We start from the raw sequence: 6,561 nt of genomic DNA, 5'->3' as shown, positions 1-6,561 counted from the left end.
GGTGGGTTCAAACCCAGCCCCAGCCAAAAACTGCCAAAAAAAAAAAAAAAAAAAGATGTGTATACTTTTGTTGGATTTACTCAGAATGGAGACCCCAACAGTCCTTGCTCCATGCTTCCTAACCAATGGGCTCTGCTGTTGAGCTAGCAGAGTTTAAAAAAGAAAGAAAGAGAGAGAGAGAAAGGAAGGAAGGAAGGGAAAGGGGGAAAGGGAGAAAGAAAAGAAAGAAAGAAAATGCTAGACCAGGTATTAGGAAAATTGCATTCCTTGGCTCTGTTCCTAACTAGCTGTGTGACAGGAGGCTGGCCACACAATTGTCCCTATACTTCTTGTTCTGTCTATTAATACTTACTTCCAAGGTGGTTATAAGGCTCAAAGGATGAGTCAGGTGCAATAGCAGTTTCAGAAAGTAAATAGTGCCACTGCACACCCTACCCTTTCTAACTGAGCTAACCAAACAGCATCCCCCCACAGTAGCCAGTCAGTGATAGACTAGCATCATTGCCATTGCCATACATTGATTTCAACTAAATAAAATTGACATAACAGGTGCTGAATAGAAGTCAGACACTCGGGAGCTGAAAAATGAAGAGATTTGTGTAAAATTAAGATGGCAGATTGGTGGGAGAGATAGTCTGCAATCCCTGGCTTCCTTACTCAAGGTGGACTCACAGGATGAAACCAGTCACTAGAATGAAAGCCATCTAACTACTTTGTATTCAGCTTTACTTCCTTTGGGGAGTTGTAGGGGATACAAAATTGAGTTCTTTATATATAATGTAATTTTTCATTTGTATCTTAGCATTTCTAATTATCAATTTTATGCTTAAAATAAAAAAATAATTCAGTGGTTTTAAACTTGGAGCATATTCCAATCTAATGAGGAATGAGTAGCCCTTATTTAGCCATTCTTTACTTTTCAGGGATTTCCTGATATAAACCTTGTGTATAAGATTAAGAAATTATATAGACATTTGAAGACTCTTTAAATAGCATGAATAAGTTTTCATCACAACAGTTTTTAAACATTTATGTGGTTAAGGTGTGAGTAAGCCATTTTCTCTGTGTGTGTGTGTACAGATGCTTTAAGCTATGAAATGTCTTGTTCTGGACTTTAAGAGCACTAGTATCCCATATATCACAGGGGCATTTTAAAATGTTTATTATAAATTTCGAGAAACATTTTACTTCCTATGTAGTATCTTTCACAGTGGGGAAATGGCAGGGCTCTGAAGGGGAACAGATCTCCCAGTTGAAGCTTACTTCACTGCTTCATTTCCTATATGTAAAATGAGGAAAAGAATAGTATTTCATTTACAGTATTATGTGGATGAAATGAAAGAATATAGGGCTTGGCCCCCATAGCTCAGTGAGTAGGGAACCAGCCACATACACTGAAGCTGGTGGGTTTGAGCCCGGCCTGGGCCAGCTAAATAATGACAACTGCAACCAAAAAATAGCCAGGCGTTGTGGCGGGCACCTGTAGTCCCAGCTACTAGGGAGGCTGAGGCAAGAGAATCACTTACGCCCAAGAGTTTGAGGTTGCTGTGAGCTGTGATGTCACAGCACTCTACTGAGGGCGACATGGTGAGACTCGTCTCAAAAAAAAAAAAAAGAAGAAGAAGAAAGAAATGAAAAAATATACACAAAGCTTTGGAAATAGGAGTGGCACATAAGAGCTTCCTAAATGTTAGCTATTAACAACACAAGTCCTCCATAGGGTTCGACTGTGATGTTGATTATATGGAACAAGTATTTTGGCTGAAGCTCAAAAAAAAATCCAGGAAATTTACTACTCAAGCAAATGCTTCTTGGCCTCAGCACAGGAAAGATGTCAACTAAGCCTTCTGGGAGTTCCTAAGCTGCCCCTTTGACTTAGGAGCCATGCTGTAACTGTGTTGGCGTTTACAGGAGAGGGGGCTGGTAAACTGGTCTCAGTGTGAGGCACAGGGTGATAGGCTAGCTGTCTCAAGATTAACCTCCACTTTTTTAAGTTTCTAGTTTAAAATACAAATAAACATTTGAATATTTTTAGGTTTTGAGTAGGTTTTACAAATTATGAATCTTGCTATATGAAAACTAGTTTCTCCTAGATTCTTGGTTGGATTCCTGGATTCCAGAATTAGTGTCTTCTATTTCTGTTGAATTCCTTCCCCCTTTGTCTTCTGTCTGTACCCAGCTTTACAATTGCTTTCAAATTTTACTTCTGGAATTGCTTTTTAAATGGTTTCAGTTTTAAATGGTTTCAGTACTTTGATTCTTTTATTGGTCCCACCCCCCAGTTATTACCCCTGAGCATTTTCCTTATGCTGACAATCCCCAGTCTGTTAGATGCAGTTCTTGCCTTACCAGCAGACGAGGTTTTGTTGTTGGGAGGGAGCTTTTGGAGGGGTGGTGAGCAATATCAGATATCCTTTATGTACGAAATTTAAATTTTCCAGCCTGGACAGTTATGGGGAAAATAACAGATATATTATGTGAGAACTCTGAATTGATATTTTAATGTATATTTTCATGAAAATATTTTCAGTTGCATTGTAAGTATTTACACACATTTGGACTAAGAAAATTCCTGATAAAAATGGTACTGATGTATCTTAAATGATAAATATACCAATGAGAGCCTTCATTGCAGGCTCAGTGCCTGTAGTACAAGTGGCTAAGAAGCCAGTCACATACACCAGAGTTGGTGGGTTCAAATCCAGCCTGGGCCTGCCAAACAACAGTGACAGCTACGACCAAAAAATATCCAAGCGTTGTGGCAGGTACTTGTAGTCCCAGCTACTTGGGAGGCTGAGGCAAGGGAATCACTTAACCCCAGGAGTTGGAGGTTGCTGTGAGCTGTGACGCTTTGGCACTCTACCCAGGGCAACAGTTTGAGGCTCTGTCTCAAAAAAAGAAAAAAGAAAGAAAGAAAGTCTTCTCTGCAAATTGAGCCCTAAAGCACGTTTTTAATGTAAAAGAAATGATTTCATTCCTAAGATGTTGTAACTATATTAAAATTTTATTATTGAGTTAATAACACTAGATTATATTCATATTGCTTCTTCAAAATATTCCAGTGCAGTAGGTGTTAGTTGTATAGTATCTCATAAAGGTATTAATATTATTGCAATTATAAAACCTTAACAGAAAACAAATTTAAAGGGATGAGATCGTGGTATGTGTAACTAGCTAGTTCTCTCCAGTCTTTTCAAACACTAAGGAAAAATGTTCACTCACAGCTTTGTTACAAATGCTTTGAAAGCAGTTATGGTTTGAATGGGTAAATAATTCTCCATACTAAACCATGTATGTTAAAATGTTTCTTTAAAACATTTGAAAAATTAGACTGTTATTCAAATATACCTAAAATAGAAACTACGTTCATCTTCTAATCTTGGATAAAGTTGAGCTCTGACATCTTTTTCATTTTGGTACATCCCATAAAGTCTGTTAAAATCATCATCAGGTGTTAATTTCTGTATTTGGATAGGGAGGTCATGTCAGTTGTTAATTGGAAAAAAAAACAAAAACGGTTTTTTCAGAATATTCTGATGACTCACGTGTACCCAAAGTCATGGTACATTTGCTCCTTATATTATTTTCCTCACCTTTGTTTAGTACTTTGAAATTAATCTTCCAAACCCAACCACCAGGCCTGTGTCGTTTGGAGCAGATTACATGCTGTTTGGTTCTCAGGTAGACCTCCCTCTGGATATAGATTAGCTCTCAGTCACTAGGAAGGAAAGCCAGAGCTGAGGCACACGTAGGCCAGACTTGGTGTCGACGAACCCCGGAAGCGGAGATGGCCACGGATGTGGCACTTGGTCCTCCTTCCACTGAACTACATAGCAGTCAGTACTGGTGCTGTAATAGTTGGGCAACAAAATCCACTCTGTTAGTTGAGTGATTTCCAATTAGGGATTTACTCTAACCCTTTTTGAAGTGTATTTTAAGCAGATGATATAAATGTGTCACTCATGTGGTAAATGAAATTTGTAATTTGGGATTTAAACACAATATCAGCAACATCATCATATTTTCACATTTGCTTGGCTTCTTGATTCTAAGAACAGTATCTTTTAAAATGTTTCAGTTCTCTTCGGAAGATTAGTTTCATGTTTGTGCTATATAGTAATAAACTACTTAAATAAGGTTAAGTGAACTCATATTTAGAATCTTTGTTACTTTAACTGGGAAATGGAGTATGTATGAATTATTTTTAATATGCAGTACTCTGAGGACAAAGGCTGTAGGAAGTTTCAAAAATGAACAGACCTACTTCTGGATATAGATCTGCTCTCAGTCAGCTAGAGGGGAAACACACCCTACAGTCCCCATGTAGCCAGGCTTGGCTTGTCCAGATCCTCAGAAGCCCTGTTTGCTCTTGTTACCTGTAAAATGAGATGGAAGAGAGAGTATCAGCACAGTCATAAAGAAAGACACGGAGAGCATGGGGGAATGGCGGGGTCAGAATGGATGAAAGAAAATGGACTAATTCTTTAGGAAGTAGGATAATAGCAATGAAGACATGGCAGGAACCAAGTTAGGTGTCATGTGAGTGGAACAGTTGATGTAGTAGACTTAAAAGGTCAGCTAGGTATAATGCATGTCCCCAAATCAGAAACCAGGAGCTGTCATCATTATGGTCCTGGAATCAGATTGAGTTATAATAGTTATTTAGGAAATTTTCTAACACTCAAGAAGTCTAATGTCAATTTCTGTTTGGGACAGGGCTCCATATAAGGGCTGAGGAAGGAGGAAGCAAGCAGTGTATACTAAGAAGTGGCCCTTGACCCCCCCCTTTTCTCCCTGCCCCATGAGGAATAGACTAACAGAAAGCTAGGACTGCATATTCTCTCTGTATTTCAAAATTGCTGTGATGAGTTAACTCAGATTAGTTTTGTTTTGTATTTGGTTTTTTTAAACTCTTATTTCAGCAGATGGTTCTAAATTCAAAGCCATGCCTTTTCCAACGACATACTTCATATATCTTATGGGGAGGGTTATGTATACTATATACAGATAAGCGACTGGTCCTTTGAACTTGTGCAGATGTGAGCATGTTGACTGTGAGTCCTCAAAACAAGTAGGCTGTGAGGTGGTCACTCTGATGCTGTGCAGATCCCTGAGTGGAAGGGGAAGTGTGCTTATGGACCCAGCAATCCAAGAGACAGCATAGAATCATCTGTACACATTTTTTTTCGGGACCTCGCTTCAATCTAAAATGTATTGCTCATCCTGTGTTCTACTTTTTACTGTTTTTGTTTTTTTTAATGTAAAAATAATGACTCTTCAAGACTCTTTATAATCTTTGAGTAAAACTGAAGCCCTCAGAAGCATGTACCAGGTTCTCTGTAACTTTGTAAGAGACAACTGAGTACCACTGAGGGCACACACAACCAATTTTAAGAAGGTTAAAATTCCTTTATGATATAAAGAAGTTATTGATACAGGATGCATTTTCTAAAAGTCAAATTTCGCAAATAATTTGGTTTTAATGTTTGAGGATATATTCAGTATTTGGAGGAATAGAACACTGAGTATTTTTTTAAACAAATCTTTACCCCAATTTTCATTTTTTCATTTTTATTGGTTCAGATTCTTGCCAATAAGGTTTCCCAATTCTAAAATCCAGTTGGGAAAAATCAAAGAGAGCTAGTATATGTAAATTTAAAAGGAAGGCTTTATACAAGATTAAGGGTCATCTTTTGCAACTCCCTGAAAGGTGAAGATGTTTAAACATTAATAAACATTTCTGAATAATTTATAAATATAATTTTATATAGTAAAGTAGTATTATACTTTGGCTTTGGGGTCTGTGTTTGAGGTATAAGGTAGGTTTAGACTGACTCATTCAGTTCACAGGTTTACTTAGATACATGAACACCCCACAGTAGCGATCACTTAGTCTTTTACAATAGGAATTATAGTTAAGAGAATTTGATTAAAAATTATATATGAGAAATAGTAGTATACACATGTTTATGTTTATTTTAAGCTACAGTGTTCTAGTTCCTATTAGCTGTAACAAGGGGAGAGGCTGTAAACTGCTTCTATATGAGACGTGATGTACAGATCATCATTTGGTCCATCTCTATAGAATAAGCCTTATCTTTTATTCTTTGACCCAACAGTGTCCACCTACACCAGCCTGACACACCACGTATAGATCAGTCCTGTCTCCTTCCTGGTATACATGCTGTCAGCTCGCCTGTTCTGACATGGCCAATTAACTTTGATTCTACACACAAATCCTCTCTTCTGGAAGTGACTCTCAGGGATCTGAACAGCTGTCCCTGTGCTATCGTAACCCATGCACACTCCTGTCACAACATCCATCGTGGAGGCTGAAGATTGTATTGTTTACTTCCTCTCCCAGCCTGCAGGTTCCTTGAGGGCCACCTCTCTGTATCGCTGGTATCTTGTGCCTTACCTGCTAATTTGTAGGTGCTTGAATACATGTTCTTTTGAATGAATACTTGGAATTTATCAATTTTTATCAATTCAGAATGAAAATTAGTGAGCCTGTTCAATGTGGAAATGGGTTATAACACCAACAGCTTTTAGGAAGTGCAG

At 38.0% G+C, this 6,561-nt stretch overlaps 1 protein-coding gene across 1 annotated transcript in view; it reads left to right on the top strand.

Moving 5' to 3' along the window:
- The window catches only part of PHLPP1 (PH domain and leucine rich repeat protein phosphatase 1), a 231,035-nt gene that overhangs the window by 202,652 nt on the left and 21,822 nt on the right, over positions 1-6,561 (top strand). The window lies entirely within an intron of this gene.

This window comes from Otolemur garnettii, unplaced genomic scaffold, assembly GCF_000181295.1.
Source record: "Otolemur garnettii isolate 467f Iridium unplaced genomic scaffold, OtoGar3 scaffold00027, whole genome shotgun sequence".
NCBI lineage: Eukaryota > Metazoa > Chordata > Mammalia > Primates > Galagidae > Otolemur > Otolemur garnettii.
The sequence above is the reverse complement of the archived record's forward strand: the minus strand, read 5'-3'. Positions and strand labels throughout refer to the sequence as shown.